The 22,804-nt window shown below is 38.7% G+C and overlaps 1 protein-coding gene across 9 annotated transcripts in view; it reads left to right on the top strand.

The window, feature by feature from the left end:
• NAALADL2 (N-acetylated alpha-linked acidic dipeptidase like 2) overlaps nt 1–22,804 on the top strand; it is a 1,267,271-nt gene that overhangs the window by 532,430 nt on the left and 712,037 nt on the right. Inside the window, exon 1 of one of the 9 annotated variants that reach the window (XM_041732045.1) lies at nt 20,616–20,802. The exons of the other annotated variants lie outside the window; for them this stretch is intronic. The gene's annotated coding sequence lies outside the window, so the exon portion shown is untranslated. Of the gene's footprint in view, nt 1–20,615; nt 20,803–22,804 lie in introns of those variants that run through there. 9 annotated transcript variants of the gene reach the window in all.

The following is a 22,804-nucleotide window of genomic DNA, read 5'->3' as shown; positions in this document are numbered from 1 at the left end:
AAATTTTTTTCAGAAGTTTTACTATGAAAATGCAATTATATTTAAAAACAAAATAATATTTTACTTACAGCTTTACAAACTTGATTTGCTAAAATGTTTTCTGGCTGCCTTTGAGTTTAATCATACAGGGTGAGAAGGTTTATGGATGGTAGTTTAAACCCCCCACAGCTATAGGGCAGCAATTAAAATTGGTGCATTTAAAAAAAAAAAAGAAAAAAAAAATTGGTGCATTTACAGTTGAGGGATGGATGTTGATTAACCCCATACTGAATATTATTGTAATGTTATGTAACACCTGGTTTTAACTTGGCCAATAATGTTGCTGTTAATCTTTATTCCCTACAGAAAAACTAACGGAGTGATGGAGGGATACCATTGGCTATCTGTAGTCCAAATAAGTAAAACATAAGACAACAGCCATATGGTCTAAAACTCTTTAGCTTTATTTTTATTTACTCAAAGTCAATTATGCCACATCTTCCACAGGGATAAGTGCACACTGGGGAATATTTTGCTCAGAGAACATTACTTTCTAAGAGCCTTAAAGCACTTAACCTTCATTCAGCATCTCCAGTCTGTTCCCATAACTTGTTCTGGTATCACCATCTTGCTTCTGTGTTATTGCTTCAAAACGTTTGTTTTGGCAGAAAAATTCTCCTAACACAGCATTAAGTAGTGCCATTTTCTCTCTGAACTAAAGGCATGCTTATCTCAAAGGATAAAAATGGAGAAATGGCTTTTTCTGTGTGAAGTCATTAATTGACTAGCTTTCACCAAATAGTTTTTGACCAGCTAAAGGGAAAAGCAAAACACGTTTTGCTGATGAGATCTTATTGCCCAGTGGCTTTTAGTGGAATGTTTTGGTGCTGCAGCCTTTATCCTAGACGTCTTTTCTAGTCATAGCAGCCCTTGTCCACTGATAGTGTCTAGCATCATAAGATGAGGATGTTCTTTTAGTGCAGGATGATTCAGCACCTTCAGATGCCACTAGATTGTGCATCTCCCAGTGGATTCCAACACATAACCTACACCCACTTTGCAATTTATGCACAATTACTTTATGTGCAGTTACTATATATGTCAGACATTATATAATCTAATAGAGATTACTGTCTTTTAAAATGACCAGACTTTAACTTCCTACCAAAATGTCGTAGCTTTTGAGAGTTGCAGCACTTTTTGATTTACTGTATAACACACTCTTATTCTCCCCAGAACTGATTCTTTTTTTCCCTTTTGACTCCCAGAACTCCACTGAGGGATGTCTTATTTGTACATGGCCTATTCTCTTGGCCATAGTTTATGGGCCCAAAGGTGAGCTTCTAACATAATCTTATAGATTCACCCATTGAAGAAAGACTAATTCTGATTTTCCCAGGTTTCACAGCCTGAAAGATTAGCTCACTGGCCCACTTTATTGGTCTAGAAATTGCTTCCCATATAAAAATTCAGTCACCGTCAGCAAGTTTGTTTTCCATGGACTGCAGAGAAACGCAATGTGTAGAGAAAGAAAATAATAAAACCAATGTTCAAGTAAGTAGAGAAGAGAGAGCAGCCTGATGATACTCAAATTTGTAGCTTCAGTTGTCCCTGAAGCCTCAGTCTACTCTGGCCTCCTCTTCATCTTGGGTGTTCATTAAATATGTTTATATTCTTCTAAAAGTCTTTCCATTTTGCTTGATGAAATCTGAGTTGGCTTGCTGCTAGTAATAGACAAGAAATCCCTAACACTGGTGCAGCCGAGGTCCTGAGGTCTGACATGTGCCAAGAGAAATTGGTCTTATCCCACCTGGTGGGCAACACCAAGTTGTCTCCTTCAGCGTTCTCTCAGCCGACTACACTATTTGGATAGTCTGAGACTTCGGCTTTGTGAACCAGCGTCTTATTAAGGATTGTTTTAATGAAATCAACATTATAACTCAGGTTAAAAACATGGAAAACCAATAAAAGGCTGTTAATGTTACAATCGATGTGAAGGTAACCAGCTACCTTGTAGAGACTACTCCTTAAAAAAGGTAGGAACAAGAATGTAGGGCAATGCCAGTAAGATTAATGAGGGTGCTATGTCTAGTACACAATGAGTGTGTCCAAGCAAAAATCTCTATATAAGAGACAATGGATGGAGAATGTGGCTAATATCCTTTGAAATGCTGTGAGTTAATTGAGAAATAATCTATTTCTGAATAATCATTTCATACAGTCACTATTTCAGGAAACTATTTAAAATTACTTATTCTTTATAATTGATGCGTTATGGCTGTTATCTTTTTATCCTCCTAGAAAAAGACCGGAAAACTATAGCCCTCCTGCCAAATTTGGCCCACTGTCTACTTTTGTGAATAAAGTTTTTTGGAGCAAAGGCATGTCTGTAGCTGCTTTCACACTGTGATGATGAAGCTGAGTAGTTTGACAGAGAACACGTGCCCTGAAAAGCCTCAAATATATTACATGGTTGTTTATAGACAAAGTTTGCTGACCTAGATTCTAAAAATTATTTTTCTTTTTTATGTAAGAAAATTCATTTGGATGTAAATGTATTTTGGAAATAAATTCAGCTTCTCAGGGGAAAAAAAACAGACCATATAAATTTAGAAACAGATGTGTACATTTTATATTTCTTTTGCCTACTACATCCTGTGTGTACAAATTTGGATCAATTAATAAGTTGCCTGGGCAGCCCGGGTGGCTCAGTGGTTTAGCGCCACCTCCAGCCCAGGGCATGATCCTAGAGACCCGGGATTGGGTCCCACGTCCGGCTCCCTGCATGGAGCCTGCTTCTCCCTCTGCCTGTGTCTCTGCCTCTCTCTCGGTCTCTCTGTCTCTCATGAATAAATAAGTACAATCTTAAAAAATAAATAAAAGTCATAAAAATATATATTTTTTAAAAATTAATAAGTTGCCTAATTCTTGTGATAGCTCTCCTGATTCAGTCTTCCATTTTGGGGGAAAAAAATTAGAATTTGAACCACATTCTTGAATGTTTCATGACTTTGTAATCCCTCCAGGAGTGGTCCTTCTGATATACAGCTCTCCTGTTGTGTACAGCTCCCTGGGGCGCACAGAGGTTTCTCTAAATTCCTTCCTCTCACATAGGCGGATTTCCACTCTTATGTTCTGTTCAGTCTTGAGAAGCATGGTGAGATTAAGGATTTCCCAGAGGTTTGAGACATAGCAGGGGTAGGCCTTAATCCCACGGTGCTAAACTCCTAGGCATCGTATCTCTAGCCAGGACTCTCTAAGAAAATTAGATCAGAAATTGAGATCTAAGTTAAAATCATTGTCATTTACTCCCGGATGCTATTACGTAAGTTACTTTTTACAGTGGCTCATAGATCTTTAGGTGATCAGAAACACACGCACGCACCCCTGCGTAGTGGTGCAAGCCCGTATTCCATGGTTCTGACCTCGTCTCCTAGGGTCTTTCCCTCCTTTTCCTCTCATTGGCTCTCTCACCTTTCGGTCTTTGCCCATGACGTCTCTTGTGTCTGGGACACGTTCTCCGTGATGTTTGTGTGGCTTATACTCTCATGTCCTTCATGCCTTCCCTGGCAGCTGTATTGGAAATTATGCAGTGTCTTGCAATGCACGTATATCCCTGTTCAGTGTTCCTATTTTTTCTTTAGTATTTATCATCATCTGACATAAAATATGTTTTACTGCTATATTTTGTCTCTTTGAGAAGGAGACAGTGGCCTCTTTGAGCTCAGAAGTTTTTTCTGTTGTTGTTGTTTTTTAACTTTTTGTTTCGTAATGTATTGCTGGTATCCAGAATGGAAGGTTCTCGTAAAATAAAGGTTGAATGAAAAAAAAATAAATAAATAAAGGTTGAATGAATGAATAAATGAACCACTTGGGAATGAATGAATGAGACATATGATTTGTAAAGGACGTAGATGGGAGACATTAAATGTTTTTAAATTGTGAAATAGATTTCTCGCTTTTATTGACAACATTTTACAGTTGCTTGCTTTTTCCATGATTAGAAAACTTTGTTTTGTTTTGTTTTGTTTTGTTTTGTTTTGTTTTGTTTTGTTTTTGGTGCAATTATAGTAGCTTACCAGAATAGAACTGGCCAACAACTATTATTCCTTAATATAGAGTTTAAATGCTGACTCGGTGTTCTCAGGGCACAGCAATGGGAATGTAAAACTCATTTTGCCCATTTATTCTCCTTTTCTCCTTCCTATTTTGCTTGCCTTCCCTCCGTTCCCCTTCAATTTCATAAAGGCCCTGGATCTCTTACGTTCTACATGTAGTTTAGCAGTGCTACCTTCAGATTTCAGAGTAATTTTTGTGCTTGTTCATACAGTCATGTGCTTATTCAATTTTTCAATAAAAATGAGAAACACTATATAATTTCAAATAAATCAATTGCATATCATCTCATGGAAGCACAGACTTATAAAGGTCATCATTTGGCCCAAAGAACCGAATTTAAAAATCCTATTATACTTTGACACTAGGCTTAAAAGCACACCAGTTGGGGATCTTCACACTTGAGTATCACGTTCAGCTTCAGTGTTTACTGTGAACTGAAACCATGACAACAACATTTGAAGGCATTTTTCCAGATTTTTCTATTAATCAATGTATATGTGTGCATGCATTTGTGAAAAGCTCTTAAGGGAACATGAGAAAAATATTCCAAATAAAACTACTTAAACATTAGGGAAGAGCCTCTCCTGCCATTAGAGCAAGGCATTAAGTAGTCACTGCTTGAGTGGTCACTTTCATGTCACACGTTAGTGCTGATTTTTGTTATAGTCTTGGAGACCTGCCTGATAGAGCATATAAAGATGCTTAATTTTAGGGAGCACTTATGGTGATATCTATTCATCACAGCTCAGACACTAAGATGTGGTTGTGCCTTTTCCTGCCTTAGTGAGTGTATTAAATAGGGTATGTTTCAGAAAAAAAGAATGATAAGTCATTTAGCTTCATGGTGGCTACTAAAATCAATTTAGATATAAATTTGCAATTTTTTTGTTAACATGTGCTAATCTCTCATTTTATAAGTTATTATTTTTTAACTATTTTGTTTATTTATTCATGAAAGACACAGAGAGACAGAGAAGCAGAGACACAGGTAGAGGGAAAGGCATGCTCCATGCAGGGAGCCCAATGTGGGACTCGATCCCAGGACCCCGGTGTAGCGTCTTGAGCTGAAGGCAGACGCTCAACCACTGAGCCACCCTGGCGTCCCTCATTTTATAAATTAAATAGAATGATTAACTCCTTCTGAAGAACAGCCTGTTTATATTGCTGCAATAAAAGTCATACTTTATCAAACATTTTGATGGTAAAGACTTACCAAACATGTTTTATAAAGGTTAAAGGCTTTAAAATTTATCCCAATACTGTACATAGAACGATGACATTTTAAAAATTTATAATAAATCATATATTCAAATTTAGTTTTCAGTTTTATTGATATAAATCTCATAACTTGTCCTTTTTTGAGGACGGGGGGTTACATCATACATTGCTCCTTACCAAGACCTCATCAATAGTTTTTGAGGAAAAACTGCTATTATGAATAGTATAATATTTACCTGAAACTCCTTTAAGATTTCCTAGGTAAGCTGAAGCAAATGATTATAACCTGTATCATACACTGTAGTAAAAAAAACAAATTATACTATTTTCTGTTATTCATTAAATATATAGTGAGTGCCTATATGCAAATTTAATTTAGAAATAGTTCTGTGTCGTATTTCAGGAATTTGTAAGGGGAAAAATGAAAACTTGTTTCTGCTTTATACTTTTTTTCCCAAAATTTTATCAAGAAGACTTTATAAAGTTATTATAATGTCAGTTACAATGAACTGAAATTATGAACAGATGCCAGTGATAGTAAGATATTAAGTATTATATTTTTTCAAAGAAAATATAGAAAGAATATAGTTTTTTTTTGTTGTTGAAAGAATATAGTTTTAACTTGATGTTTTGCAGACAATCCGACTTTAGCTGTATTTCACATGCGCTTGGGAATGACTTTAAGGAATGCAAAATATTAGGGGATCATAAAATATTTTTTAAAGATAGTGAGGTTTACATGGTTGATTTACATTCCCCCTAAGGAAAAAAAAAAGAATACATTGAAATCATAATCCCCAGTACCTATGAATACAGCCTGTTTTGGGAAAAGGGTCTTTGCAGATGTAATCAAAGTGGAGTCCTAATGGATTAGCTTGCTCCCTAAATTCAATGACTGGTGTCCTTGTAAGAGAGCCTTATGAACACCGAGAAACACACGGAGAATGTCATGTCCTGTCAGAAACAGACATTAGAGCAATGGAATTTTAAGCCAAGGAAAGTCCAATATTTCTGGCCACCCTCAGAACCTTGGAAAGAGGCACAGAAGAGGTTCCCCCTCAGAAGCCTCAGAAGGGTTCAGTCCTGCCAACACAGTGATTTTGGACTCCCTGTCTCCAGAACTGTGAGATAATACAGTTATGTTGTTTTAAGATACCCAGTTTGTGGTAATTTGTTACAGCAGCCTAGGAAATTAATATAGCCTCTCTAATTTATCAAAGAAATCCCCTTTTGGCCAATTAAAGAAGAATCTCACTAACTTATATTGAAAATCAGAAAAGATACAAACAAAGGCCTCTCTCATTTCAGGAAATTTATATACAAGTTTATAAAATTAGCAAACCCAAAGCATAATGCATAATGCATAAGACAGGAAACCGAACACAGCAACTTCAACCAAATAGAAATTTCCCTATTATTAGAATTCTAGGGGTAGGCCTGAGGGAAGGGTTAACATGATGTTCCATCTCTCCAGTCCCACCGTATTCATTGCATAGTTCCCACTCTAGATGGAGATGGAGATCATTGCTTGAGTTCTAGCCGTCCCTCTCTGTCAGCAGGAGGAAGGGAGATAAAGATCACATCCCCTCCCTCTAAGGATATTTCTGCGTAGCCACACATTGCTCCTTTGTTCCAATCTTTTAGGCTAGAAGTAAGTCACTGAGAACTCAGTTGCTCCAAGGTAGGCCGGGAGCTGTAGCTTCTCTTCCTGCGGGATGTGTACCTACCTAAAAATCAAAGATTCTATTAGTAATAAAGGAGAAGAGAATGGATATGGGGACAACCAGTAGCCTCTGCTATACGCAGAAAAATCCAAAAGCAAAGCCTATTATTTTGTAGCACAAACTTTAATAAAAATAATCTTTCTTATTTATTTATTTATTTTTATTAATTTTTATTTTTTTTTTACTTTGAGATAGCAGTTGAAATGACAGTAAGCCACAAAGTGGCTGCCTACAACCAGAACTCCCAGTTCTGTTGTGAGTCCCTTAGGGATCTTGCTCTTTCCTTCCATCTCCATTAACTACCACACCTTTCACTTAGATCACTGTAATAGTATTTTCCTAATTAATCTTCCTGCCTCTCTCACCTTGCACCTTGCAATGTATCTTTACCCTTTATTGGTTTCCAATATTCAAAGGATAAATTCTGAGATTTAAGCATTGCTTACAAAGTCCTCTGTGAGTTTCTCACCTTCCACCCTCATTCTACCACTGTTCATTGTGTTCCCTGTCCAGGTTTTCCCTTGCTCCTTTATTTATTTATTTATTTATTTATTTATTTATTTGTTATTTATGTATTTATTTATTTTTAATTTTTGTTTATTTATGATAGTCACAGAGAGAGAGAGAGAGAGAGAGAGGCAGAGACACAGGCAGAGGGAGAAGCAGGCTCCATGCACCGGGAGCCTGACGTGGGATTCGACCCCGGGTCTCCAGGATCGCGCCCTGGGCCAAAGGCAGGCGCCAAACTGCTGCACCACCCAGGGATCCCTCCCTTCATTATTTAATGTCTTCATCGTTGTACCCATTTTTTTCCACCATCCAGATTGTCCATATCTACCACCTTTGCCTAGACAACATATAATCATTCCTTAAATCTCGGCTTACAGTTTGTGTTCTTGGAGTCCTTCTTCAACTCATTTTGTGTAAGTTCAACCAAGGTCCCTCTACCATCTCCTTGCTATTTTTTTTTTTTAAACTGCTGATCTCCCTTAGAATTTCTTATTTAATACTCTCTTCCCCTCCTTGCTAGGAAAGGGCCTCTTTAGTTCTGTGTGCTTCTTTATCTCCAATGCTAGTATAGGCTGTGGGGTATATTCATAGTAAAAGCTCACTAATTGTTTATTAGATTAAAGTATTCTTCAATTTTATGAGAAAACCAGTTATAAATTAACATTTAAAATGTTTTAGTGAATATTCTGTAACTCATCAATCCATTATCATTGTGCATTGCTTTTCAAGACCTCTAGCCTGAGTTCTCTTTTATGAATATTTTCTGAATGAATAGAATCACAAAGGTTTGTGTGTTTGTGTGTTTTGTTGTTTTTAACCAACAATATTTGCTGCTTTTTTAAAAAAATATTTTATTCAAAATCTCTCAGAGAGAGAGAGAGGCAGAGACACAGGCAGAGGGAGAAGCAGGCTCCCTGCGGGGAGCCCCCGATGCGGGACTCGATCCCAGGACCCTAGGGTCACGCCCGGAGCCAAAGGCAGACGCTCAACTGCTGAGCCACCCGGGCGTCCCAATATTTGCTTCTTCTGTGTGGTAGGCGTGGTACAAGGAGCTAGACACGCAATACTGGATGAGACAAGCATTGATCTCCTCCTCATGGAAGTATCAGTCTCAGATAAATTATACATTTAATAATTTGAGGATTTTTTTGATAATAGAATATGGTACATCTGTATTTTAGAATGTTACGTGGCCCATTAAAACAATGTGATAAACATCTATTGACAAGTAAGATGCGTTGCTAATTGTTACAGGTCACAAAACACGTGTGCCGTAAGGTTCTAGTTGTGTATAAGAGTCTACCTGAATATATATCTGAAAGGATTAAGCCCACAACACTAAAGGGTTTTTCTGAGCTATCGTTACAAGTAGTCGTCTCTGAGGTTTCCTTTTGTCTTCCTAAGATGTGTTTGTTTCTTAAAATATATAAAATTACAGAAACCACATTAAATAAGAGAAATATCTTTTTTTTTTTTTTTTTTTTTTTAGTATTAGACTCTTGTCTTTCAATAATTAGATGTGCATTTGACCTAGAAAAGTCAAACAGCAATTTTGAATGAATGGTCCTGTGAGTCATAATAGAATTATGTTCCCTGCACGGAGTGTTTTAGTAAAACAGGCAGCATCACTGCCCCACAGAATGGTTGTGGCAGAAATAACTTCGTTGAATTGACTTAAATAATCTGCTCACCTTAATTTGCATAGACACACAACTTACTCCGTATGTCCTGCGGCTCCGATTTGTGCCACGATGGTGGCGTGGAACCAAGAGAAATAGCTGCCGTTTGCTGCGTGCCTGTTGTGTTGTAAGCATCAAACTAACTACTGTGTCCAGTTGCTAGTTCTCGCAACCGTCCTGCAAGGTGGATGCAGGTAACTTGCCCAGGTTACTCACTAAGTGGCAGACTCGGGATTTTGAATCTGTCCAACTAATTGCAGCGCCGCGTGGATGTCAGCACGGAGCACGGAGAGGTCATGAGGTTTTGTGCGTGCAAGGAATCCTCCCTCCTGGAACCTTACTGTGCTGACAGTGTGCCCTGCTTTATCCTCCAAAGTTCTCAGGAGTCAGCAGGCTTATTTGAATGTGGGTCGTAGTCTACATTTTCCTGAAAATACTCTCACCTAAATAAAAAAAAAAAAAAAAATCAGAGTTCTTCAGGCTTCATTCATAGAGACTCAAAGCAAGAGTAGAAACACACCATTCTTTTCCCAGAATAATTTTCATTTAAGGTCCTTTTTCTTCTACCCTGGGTGATGTCCACTTATCACCAAATAACATTTCCAGTTGCTATTCTTTCTTGGCACTGAGGCAGCTTTCTCTTCTACTCTCTGCTTCAGAATAAAGAAAAAAAAAAAAAAACAGGTTTGAGCATTCGCCAGGCCCTCTGTCTACTTGAGGCAGTTTTTGAGACACATGTGCATTTCTTAGGTTTCATGGCTTTTGCTACTAAGCAGAGCCCCTGAAGTTCATTACTGCAGGAAATCAGAGTGACAAGTATATGAAAGGTGGTCCTGCAAAACCATCCCTCACTTGTTTAGGGTCTCATAAAAACTGTCAAAAATGATATCAGCATCCAGCGCAGTCATGCCACCTCCTGGAGAAGAGGTCTCCATGTTTATATTCAAAATTATCAATCATTCTAAATACTGACTCAAGCTTGTCTTTAGTAGCAATATTTCCATTTGCAGTAAAGATGTACGGGGAGGACTCCTCCATGTTCACGGCTCTTATATCAATGTCAAAATTAGTATATAAAACATCCATCAAATACACTCACAAGGTGAGCTGGGCATGCCTTTTACAAAGTCTTGTATATTTGGGATTTTACTAGGCTTTTTCAGACACCTCTGGAAGCAGGCAAATTGACAGGTGCCAAGCCATTTTTTCAGAAAAAAAAAAAAATACGGAAAGTAATAGAATGTGGCCTCAGAATTCTATTAGTGTATCTGTTCAGAGATTTGAGTTCCTCATTTTTGAATGATACTGGAAATGTTTGTAAGTGGAAGAAATGCTGTGATTTTGTTTTTAGACATGGTTAGCGTAGCAGGCTGTTCCTAAAGCGATGTGAACCACTCAGTGGTCGATGACTTGTTGGAAACGGGGAGTTAAATAGGCTTAATCCTGTCTACCCTTAGCTCGCTAAGGACACAGGTACTCTAATGGTTATGAAAGTAAGTTACCAACAGGTGTATTTTTCCTACCAGAGATTGCATAAGATTCAACTTATTAAAAGTGACAGGTGTGATCTTGTACATAAGAAGATGATTCCTCCCATTCAGGAGCCACAACACTCCAGCAGGGTATCAGTTTACCCCGCGCCTCCACTGCAATTAACGTATCAATATTTTACACCCGTCGCTATAATCGGCCTTGCACGGGCGCACGACTACAGAAGGGCTGGACGCTGCAACTTGAGACTCTTCATGGAGGTTTATCTCTTTTGACAGGTGCTCACACCAGAGCATTTAACATTTGTCTGCTGGTTTGTCTTCTTGAAGGAGGCATTCTCCCGATTTCCATTGCATTTCTGAAATATCTTAGTTTAACTAACGTACTGCTGTACTCTCTCAGTCATCTGGTGATTACCGTATGGCGTAATATTGCACCACTTCTGCTACTGTGATCTCTAAACTAACGTTCACATGCATTACATGGCCTACACTGCCAGTTTTTGAAATGTGGTATCTCACGGGCTCTCAAGCATATTCATGTGAACCCCCCCATACCGGTCATCTTTGGTTCAGTCATTCATTCATTCACCTGCCTTGCATGTGGCTCCCGGTGGATGAATGACTAACACAGCTACCAACGTAGGAAAATAGTACTTGAGGAAATCATTCTGTGTCCTAATTTTGTTGTATCTATTTTTATCGTCAACAACGGTGTATTTATTCATCTCCTCATCACGGAACAACAGCACATATATTTTTGGGTCTCATTGCTCACAAGCTTCACTTAGACATGGCTTTGGCACTTTCTAATCACTGATATGATACAGAACATTGAACATGCACTTATCCTTGTTCCCAGGAAACTAATTGAATCATTAAGTTATGGCCATTAGAAAACTGACCAAATGGTATGAACCTAAGTTATGAGCTTACCAATGATCTAATTGTACTTCACTTACCATTTTCAGCCCTTCTTTCCTTTTTCCCCATGGAACCATGTAAAGCAGTTGCAGAGCATAACTATATCCTGCTTAATAATGACATTAATCTGGGCTCCCTGAACCTGTGGTTGGAAGAATTGAGCCTGTTCCGCAGCATCAAATTTTGCTCCGCACGTTTGTGTCTTTTTCTTCTGCGATTTCAACTAATGGCCTCCAAAATTTACACGCCTGATACACTTTCTCAATGTTGACCTGGTATATCTGGAGACAGAACCTTTAGGCGTATACTTTTGAAGAGAAGGGGCCTGTTTTTCAGTCTAGGAAACGTGTGACCTGAATAAGAGCAGATGACTGATCTCTCCTATTTCTCAGCTGAATCCCGGACCCCATCACAGTGTATCACACATAATAATAAGCCCTCAGTTAGCAGAGATGAGTGGATAGAGGGATGGTCAGATGAATGAATGAATGTTAGAAATTCACAGTTCTGTTAGGGCCTGCACGGTGCAGAGCATTCAGGGGCCTCTTGGTGTTAATCTTAGCAGGTGCCCTAAGTCATGAGTTCTATTACTGCAGCAGCGCATGAAGGATTCGTAGGTTGTGGTTCTTGCTGGTTTCAAACAAAAATCAGAAGTTACTTTTCAACTATTCAACACCAGTATTACTATTAACGAGATCTGTGAGGAATTCCCTTAACATGAAAAGAATGTTTACTCCACATCTGTACATTTCCTTTTTTTTTTTTTTAATTTTTATTTATTTATGATAGTCACAGAGAGAGAGAGAGAGAGAGGCAGAGACACAGGCAGAGGGAGAAGCAGGCTCCATGCACCGGGAGCCCGATGTGGGATTCGATCCCGGGTCTCCAGGATCGCGCCCTGGGCCAAAGGCAGGCGCCAAACCGCTGCGCCACCCAGGGATCCCCACATCTGTACATTTCCAACTGATTTTCAGAGCCTCACTCACAGGGCTTCACCCAAGTGCAATTAATTATGCTGGAAAATAGGTTATTCTCTAGATTCCCTTATTCTCTCAAGTCCAAGATGGTGTCTGTTTTTGTCTGGGTTTGGTTTTTTTCTTCCCTGACAGACTTGATGATCCTGTTTGTGGTAACACCGCTGCCCGCGTCTCCAGGCTGAAACCCTCTGCTACGTTTCTGGTACCTTTGGCACCACCATTGTTGAGACCGTTAAAAGTCCGTCCCTGAACTATTCGGGTCATCTCCTTACAGGCCCCCCTTGTTTTAAGTGTACCTCTGTAATGACAAAGACCGTGTCTGATTGCTGGTTATCATCTCAAAATATCACTTGGACTGTGCCCCCCTCCCGGGTCACAGTTCTCCAAGGGCTCTTCAGCCCTTTCGGGGTGGCTCGTCCAAATACCTGCATTTATGATCCAGTGAAGGGGCCCTGGTTTCTCTCACCTGCCTGCCTGCCCATCTCTTTCTCCACGTCTCCTGTGTCCCTAGGGCTCCTGACCAGGGCTGCCTACCCCGCAGCAGATAAATGAGCATCTCCAGGCAGTGTGGTTTGTTAAAGCATCTTCAGGGCGGTGATGCACTTTGTCTTTTGGAGGAGACACGATCATTTTCAGAATACTGACTACAGAACATAAAACTTGACAAAATTTTCTTGACTGGTAGGAATAAACAGGAGAGCAGGAGATAAACTCTTCTGCACTTGCATAATTATCAGCGGGAGGACGGTGTACCAGCATTTCCTGCAGGCGAAAGAGATTTATCAGGAGAGACGGTTGACAAGCAGTTGCTGTGTTCATCCATTTACTCCTCTGTCCCTGCTTTCCTTCATCTGTTTGCTCCTGATTCACAAGACTGTGGACTCCATACAGGTGGGGGCCACGTGTCTTCCGTTAAGCTGTGTCGTCAGGGCCTGACGCAAGGTGTGTGTGTTCGATAAATATCCGAACGCCTATTTCATGAGCTCACACAATACACAGTTTGGTGTACACAGACAAAAAGGATATATAACTCTGATCCTCAAGGTACCGGGGACAACACGCACGGTGGCGATCATTAAAAATGAATGCAGGGGCTGTAATAAAGGTACATACGGGCTTCCGTGAGCTCAGTCTTTCCCCTGACGTGTTTCATGTTCAACGTGAGGACAAATAAAACTGCCAAGTCTCTTTTGCTTAGTCTTACTTTCTTTGCAAGCTTCAGAGTTTAGCCCTTCTCATCTGCTAAAATGCCTTCCGTGCCTCCTTTCATGTCTCATTGCTCTTTGATAGCAATTATATTTCTATATGCACATCTCCCCCTTTTTTTTAAGATTGTATTTATTTATTTATTCATGAGAGAGGCAGAGACACAGGCAGAGGGAGAAGCAGGCTCCCTGCAGGGAGCCCGACGTGGGACTCGATCCAGGCCTCCAGGATCACGCCCTGGGCTGAAGGTAGATGCTCAACCTCTGAGCCACCCGGGCATTCCAGTACATCTCCTAAATAAAGTTAAGTTGTAAATTCCTTGAAAGCCACAAATATTTGTCATAATTTGGATCCCTGGGGACATGTGGAAGGGAACTTTGCTCATACTAGGTATTTGATGGTTGTTTGCTCATTGACAGGTTGACAATGTTGCGTTTGAAGAACTTGGATATTTTAAGGGTTCTCATAAATGCCTTGTAACTATGGATAGAATGTTCCTGGGTTGGGATCTAGAGGTTTTAATAGAGAAATTTTAAGGTCCTTAATAGTCTACTTGACTTCAGAGAATAGAGCATTGAGTAATCATCTGAAAAACAGGATCTGATTTTGGCTCCGATTACAAACGTACAATGTTAGCATACACGGTGCGGTTAATGCCTTCTCAAATGTGCGTCTCATCCAAGTCCGTAATGTTTGGCTGGTTAGGGTGATGCAATTAAAGGACATGATGTTGCTTTTTCTGCAGCCATGGCGGGTTAACTCAGGTAAAGCAGAGAGTTGGTAGGGCCAGGGTCAAGAGGTTAATTCCCTTTGCGGGCTAGATTTACACCTTTTATTCTACTTCTGGCCAGAGACTAAGCACCAAATCCTCGTCTGTCGTTCTCAAAGGCATGCTTTAGCTGAGCGACAGTGGACGGGAGCAAACTGATGGATCAGCAGAAATCAATCTTTCTAGGGAAAAGCAGCTCAGAGCACATATTCGACTAGCATCATTTTAAATGATCCGTTTAGGCATCCATTCAAAATTTGTGGAGCGCCTACCTTGGGTCCGACTCTCTACTAGACCCTGGAGATATAAAGATGAGTGCAACGCTCTATCTGCGCTGGAAGAGCTCCTAGATTTTTCTTTTAAGGACCTTGCTTAGACCATCCGGGCTGCTCTAACAGAATGCCACAGTTTGAATAGCTTATAAACAAAAGGCTTGTATTTATCTCAGTTCTGGAAGCTCGAAGTCTGAGATCAGAGTGCCAGCATGGTCGAGAGGGAGAGAGAGAGAGAACACACTGGATTTTAGGTTGCAGGTTTCTTATCCTCACATCCTGGAAGGGGCTAGGGAGCTCTGTGGAGCCTTTTTTTTTTTTTTTTTAAATAAAAGCACTAATCGCATTCACAAGGGCAGCATTTCATGACCTAATCACTTCCCAAAGCCCCCACATTCTAACACCACCACATTAGGCATTACAATTTCACATACGAATTTGGGAGGGACACAAACATATAGATCATAGCAAATCCCAAATCTCCTAGAATTGGTTGTTTTGATTGATAAAAAAAAAAAGCTTGTGAGATTTTTTTTTTCTTTCTTTGGTTGGTTGGTTAGGAGATATTTGGACTCAAGCCATTATTTTTATCTAAAAGTCTTCCAACATGATCTTTAGCCTATCAAAATATTTTCCAGACCTAAAAAAATGAATAACATTTAATTCTTTAGGTAAATATCCTTTAGGATCTTAGTAGATTTCATGAAACATTTGAGAAGGTTGATGAGAATATAGTAAATTTGCTACTGTTTAGAAACAGAATATTTTACTACACCCTCACAAATGGGTCTTTTAAAAAGAACAATACAAAAAAAAAAATCAACAGATGTGTTCATTTGAATTGTTTCCATGTACCAGATGCTAATCCAGGCATTTGGGAGAAAATACAATGCAAATATAGTTTCCCAACGTTAAGAAGCACACAAATCAGCACTCAAATTATAAAGTTGCATCTATTCAGAAGAATACATGTGCATATATTTATAATATATATATATATATATATATACATATATATATATATATATATACCGATATATCTGCACACACACAAATATACAAGAGATTTTGAAGTTTCAAACATACTAGGCTTTCTGTAATTATAGGGTAATTTTTTGTATTAAAATTCATGCCTCATTGTTGCTGAAAATTATTTGGAGTGTCTTGTAAGTGGCATCCATCTCATATGAGGGAAAAGTAGTAGGGAAGGAAGGAAGTATGCCTATCATAAAGCTAATATTTTTGTAATTGAGAAACTAATTGGGCTTGGAGCTTCCTGTTGGCCATAAGAAAATAAGAAACCTCATTGGCTACAGAACTTTCATTATCAGAAAGTAGAAGGCTTACCAATTTCTTACTTTTTTCTGGCACAAAACTTAAGAAATACTTGCACCTCATCGTGCAGACATGCTGAATAATGTGACTGTTACCATACACTAAGATAAGTTCATAACAAACGTGCTTGCTTCCTGACACCAGTGATAAGAATGAAGAGTTTTGTGGAGATTGTGAGACCGTGTGGCCCACCAAGAGACCAAGGGACTCTGGACAGAATATGATACTTTTGGTATTATAGTTTTATTGAAGAACAGAACTCAGATTTCTTAGATGTGAGTTTGGGTTCATATCCCTTTCTATTTTTCCTATTAGTTATTGTAGCCAGTTCATTGATAGGGGTTTGTAATAAAATATTAGGTATATGAAACTTACCTGGTAAAGGTAACACCATTCGGAGGCTCTAAAATCTGTGGGACTGTGAGGCAGCAGTAAAAAGATTCCTTAATGCCAGAAAACACTTCCGCCATTTGGGGTTATTATTTTATTATTATTGGTTATTATTATAAGCTACTATATTATTTTCCATTAGTTTTGTTCACCCTATGCCAACATGAGGATAATAACTGCTCTCTGTCACATATTCTTATGAAATTGAAGATAATGTGATTTTTACAAACCACATACTACATAGAATATGTATTTATAGATTAGACATAAATATATATATGTATTTATATAATAAAATATTAAACTGGACCGATTAGTGTTAACATTCTGACTCTACCTTCTCTATGATGATTGTCCATGTGTGGTCGTAAAAATCCCTGCTTTGTAGAGTGTCAAAAGCTCAAGTAATAGGAAAAAAAAAAAGGGAAACAACCAAATGGCATCAAGGAGTGGACTATGAAATTGCAAAAAGGTCAAAGTGGATGCTTTTTGTCTATTTACCTGAAATAGGAAGTGCCTGATAGTAGTTGAGTGCTTTTTTTTTTTTTTTAAGATTTTTAAATAATCTCTATCCCCAATGTGGGGCTTGAACTTATAACCCCGAGATCAAGAGTCGCATGCTCTATCCACTAAGCCAGCCAGACAACCCTAGTGATGTTTTAAAGGGAAAATGAAAAATTTGTTTTTCTTTATAGTGATTAAATTTTATTAGAAGTCATAGATAAGAGGGACAAGAAACACTAAATAGCTTATGGGTAAATTTTTTAATTTTCTCAGCACATTATTGGGTATATTGCAGTGAAAAAGACAAACTTAAAAAATCGAAGACATTTTTTTAGTAGCGTAAGAGAAACAAGATAGTAGAGGGAAAAAGAACAGTAACCTTATTTTTTGCGGTTTTACTTTTTAATAAGCTGAAGACAAGTTGACAAAATTGCATACACTCTAGCAGAGGGTAGCAGCTTTCAGTTGTCAGAGCAACATATACATTTCAGAGAATCGGGTGATCTAATGGCGTCGCTGAGATTCTAAGTGATACACAACAATAAGGGAGATGAGTCTGAGCCTGGTATTGCCACCCACGCCAGGCACACAAATAGCATTTCGTGTATAAAAATGTTTATTAGGTACAAAAATGAGAGAAAATGAGGGTGTCTAAAAGCATCTGTTACCTTTTGAGATGCTTTAAGTTAGATAACTAAAATGCCACATTTCAGAAAAAAAAAAAGAATTTGAATCAAATTCTCACTTTTTCACTTTGGTTGGTAGTAATGATTACTATTTATTCTAAATACTCAAAACTATAATCCGGTGCCTTGCTTTTAAAATGGGGTTAGAGTGTCTCCGATGGAGGGTGGCAAAATGTGTGCACTCCAGTCTAGGCTGTGATGAAGGTTTCAATGTCCAGAGTTGAGCAGCAGATGGGAGAGATGTTTCTACGTGTACGTATTTTATCCCGTGTCAGTGATGGGTAAGACCCGACCACACGACCCACGGAAAAGCTATCAGGTGATGAGACAGCGTAATGGGTGGCTGAGGGAGTCACATTTAAAATCAGACGTGCAGAGATCTCAGCTCTGCCACATGGTAACCATAGGACCTTCATCAAGTTACACGATCGGGTTCTATTTCCTCCTCAATCAGAGGCAGAGAGCGTGTACCCCAAGGGTCGCTCTGGGGATTAGCGAAGTGCAGGATTTAAACTGCACAGTTTGGGCAACTGCTGTTGTAATTGCAAAAACCTTCCAAAAGCTTAGTTTCTACAAGTTAAACCTTGAACGGCACAGGTTTGAACTTCATTGGTCCACTTATCTGTGTTTTGTGTTTTTTTTTCTTAGTACTACGGTGCTGTAAATTCACTTATGATTTGGGTAATATTTTCTTTTCTCTAGTTTCCTTCATTTTAAGAATACAGTATGTCATACATATAACATACAAAATATGTGTTAATTGACTGTTAATGGCTATTAGTTATGTTTTGGGGGAGTCTAAAGAATGTGTGGATTTTCAGCTGCACAGGGTGAGCACCCCTAATCCCCATGTTTTTCATGAGAACATCAAGCATATAATGTTTGATTATATGTTTATATATATAATATACATAATCAAACATTATATGTTTGATGTTCTCATGAAAAACATGGGACTATATAAACATATATAAATGTATCATAAATGTTGAGTGCATAAGATTAAGAAAAAAGAAAATACTAAAAATATTTCTTTTAATGAGGAAAAATACAGAATCTGAAAAGTCTGGGGAAAATTGGAGTCCGTAAGCCATCTCTCCATCTTGAGTTTTATCTCCCTTTACCCATTCTAACAAATTAATTTTTAAATAAACAATGGGAAAAGAATCCACAGTGAAGAGAGGCTTGATTCTGCAACTTATATGGGCTTATAAAGTTCTGGGGAATATTGATGAGAAAAATATATACTTGTAGACATACTCAGTTACAACCTCATGTACTTTGGAGAGGCCAGTGCAATTCTTGAAGAATAGATAAGAGATAGAAGTATGTGGCCACAAGTGAAGGATAGGTCAGAACGTTCAAACTGCTGACTCACTGGGAAGCAGTATTTTCCTCTTAAAATGTCTGTGATTGGGGGCACCCGTGTGACTCAGTCGGTTAAACATCTGCCTTTGGCTCAGGTCATGATCCCGGGATCCTGGGATGGAGCCCCACATCGGGCTCCCTGCTCAGTGGAGAGTCTGCTTCTCCCTCTGCCTCTGCCCCTCCCTCTGCTCATTCTCTCTCATATAAATTTTTTTTTTTTTTAATATCTGTGATTTAAAGTAAGGGAAAAGGCTGCCTACTAGCAAAAGTACCAAATTCCAGTATCCTCAGGCTCAAGGCTGATCAAGTAATGAATTGGGCTAGATATGCAGCAAGGAGTACAGTCAATCCCGGGGTGCTGGGGAGCCCCCCTAAAGAGATTCCAGGAGCGCTCACGAGCTCCTAACATGTCTGTGGGCTGAATTCAGCCTTCAGTGTTGCCTCTGCCCCTAGTTGAACGGATCCTCCGTGTATGCCAGTGATGCGTAGGGACCTCCACACTCCAGCATCATCTCTGTCATTTGCTTCAGTGGACGAGGAGTGCATGGATTTGGAGGGTTTGGATTTGTGTATTATTGTGTATTATTCCCTCATGCGCCACCTGTCGAAAGACAGTTAACATTTTGCCCCGTTCACACCCATGTTCACATGCATGTACACACACACCTCCTGCTCCTCCATGACACAGAGTCTTTGTTGATTTAATGTGTGATGCCTTTGAGTATAGCAGGTACAGATATTCCAAATAAAAAATTACAATTATTGCCAGTGGAGTACTCACATGAAAAGTGAAGTTGCACCCCACTAAGTACATAAATGTCCCCAGATCTGAAGCAATATTAGTGGAGAAACAGTGTATGGATTCCATTATTGCATCCCAGTTTCAACTACAAAAACATCTCCCACGGATTCCATACCAAATTAGAAATGTAAAAAACAAAACAAATACACACAAAAATATACATATACACACACACACACATATATATATGGTTTTATTATATAATTAGTTCACTTGAAAAGGCCCATGTGACTAGATGCTTAAATGATAATAAAAATTCAGCTCTGATAACCTTGATGAGACCATGTACATTCCTGATGAGAATAGCAAGTATATAAAACGATTCTCCCAAAATCCTTTGCCTTCACAACATATCTTTATTCCAGCAATAGGAGATATATGCTGTTGAAAGTTATCTTAATGGTCGTAATGGTCTTAATACTGTGAACTTTCTAACCTTCCCTCCCTGGAAAAAGAGAGAGACATAACACTGGTGAAGAGTAATTTGCTTGCCCTCACGTAGAATTTTGTATTTTTGGCAGTGACCCGGGCTCGTGTGCAATACCTTGAAATGGCAAATGGTCAATTTTTACGTTTTCAGGTCAGAGCAGGTGGTTATTTTGAACACCCACAGAAAAGTGGCTTCCCCTTGTTTATTTTTAAAGCCTTTTTTCTTGTATCTAGATGGAACTGACCTAAAATTGTGTGTGGAATTATTCGCCTGTGGGAAGGCAACGTGAGTCAATACAAAGTAATGCCTTTTAGCTGGAAGCTGAAATTAACCTTCAGAAACTTTGCAATCCAGATGTGAGCTGCTGTCACTTCACTGAGTAAAAGGATTCTGGTGCTGATCACAAGCCAACAAGGCCAGGTGATCCTCAGCCTCTTTTTTGATATGTTTGAGTCTCTGATTCCTTCTGCTTCAATAACCAAAATGCTTTTTTTTTTTTTTAACCAAAATGCTTTTAAAAGCATCTTGTTACGCCAAGAGGAAGTTGGTCTGAAACACGTGTCATATGGTAGAAACACTGATATCAAAAACAGCAAGTTTAAAAAAACAAAAATTAAGAAATAAAAAATAAAAATAAAAATAAAAAAACAAAAAAAAACCCCCAAAACAGCAAGTCTACTGCCACGATTATGTTTCTACTCCAAGGGAGGGAAATCTCTGACTACATACCTGAGTATGATTGCTGCACATTTGACATGGAATCAGAATAAGGATTGAGATTCCTTATGTGTCCTCCATAGAACCAAATTTAGAAGCTAATTTTGCATGACTTTTTTTAATTCTCAGAAGTAATTACTTGAGGTACATTAATACAGCCACCGTTTCAGGCGTTTTAAATGTGTTTATAAGTAAACAGCAGTAAAGATTTTTATGAAAATTCTACCCCGGGACCTCAGTGTTTCCGCTACCATCTAAACATTTTTATACACTTGAAACAATTAAGATGTCATCTAAATGGCTAAAGGGTATGTTGATGGTATCCCCTAAGTACAGACTCATAAGACAAATCATCAAAAAATAACGCAAACATATTTAGAATGTCGATGACTATAATACTTAACTATTCCAACTCAGGGGATCCCTGGGTGGCTCAGCGGTTTAGTGCCTGCCTTGGGCCCAGGGCATGATCCTGGGGTCTGGGGATCGAGTCCCGTGTCCGGCTCCCGGCGTGGAGCCTGCTTCTCCCTCCTCCTGTGTCTCTGCCTCTCTCTCTCTCTATGTCTATCATAAATAAATAAATATATATATAAAAAAAAACTATGCCAACTCAGCACTTCTTTCTCACACAAAATTTGACAAATAAAAATATTCTGTTACTTGTAAGTTAAAACTTAGCTGAATCTTAAATGGACCTTTCACTTCAGTGTGTTTCTGAGTGTCCCCTCTATATATGAATATCTTGGGAAATAAGTTCCATAGAATATATATTTCAATGGTTTAAAATCTGGGTGTTATAGATTCCTTTAAGAAGTACATAGATATGCTATACTGTCTCCGGGAAAAAAGAAAATGGATGGATGGATATACAGTTGAAATTTGTATGCAGTTTCAGACTGTCTAGTGGAAAACCTGTGCTGACCCACGTCGTTAAAACTTTTTATTTTATTTTTGTAGTTCGTCCTTCCTGGAGTATAAGTCATGGGTCTGTCTCATTCTCCCATGTCTCTGTTTTGCTGAACTGCTTCCCTTAACAACTCCCTCCTGGTAAAGCTGAAATCCGCACCAGGATTTAATCTCTTAGACGTAGTATTGTGATTTTAAAAGTTGGCATCCTAAGCTTGATCATGAGTGCCACTTCTGGTTTCATGTCAAAGGTCGCACTATGCAAGGTTTACCCAAAACACACTTTGACATCTGAGTGGCTCTTTGTGGTCCAGTGGGGAGGTTTACAAGTAAAAGAAAAACTAGCAACAGTAGGTGTGGACAGAGCCAGCACATCAACTGCAAACATGAAAAGAAACTGAAAAATGTCCTTCAAGTAAAAAGTAGGAGAAATATGGAACCTGGTGAAATGACACCACACCTATAAGTAAAAATTTCTATTTCAATAGGATTATATGATTATATTGAAAAATGGAATAGATCTAACTTGAAATAACCTGTGGTAAAATGTCACTATAGCCAAGGAGCATGGACTCCAGGCCCATTGAAGTGCCCCAGGTTTCCTTGTGCCATCAGTGAATGCCACAAAATTGATCCTCATTATAAGGAAAATGTATTTTTTCTTCCCCCAAGACGAAAAACGCCCACAGAATCTTCCCGTGAGCCTTCCTAAGATCTCTTTGGCATTTTGCAATAGGTCCTTTAAACACTTACTTTTATAAAGTACTTTTTGTCAGGCAATATATATATGTTAGAAATT

This window comes from Vulpes lagopus, chromosome 17, assembly GCF_018345385.1.
Source record: "Vulpes lagopus strain Blue_001 chromosome 17, ASM1834538v1, whole genome shotgun sequence".
Taxonomy (NCBI): domain Eukaryota; kingdom Metazoa; phylum Chordata; class Mammalia; order Carnivora; family Canidae; genus Vulpes; species Vulpes lagopus.
Note: the sequence above shows the minus strand (reverse complement) of the source record. Positions and strands in the feature narration are given on the sequence as shown.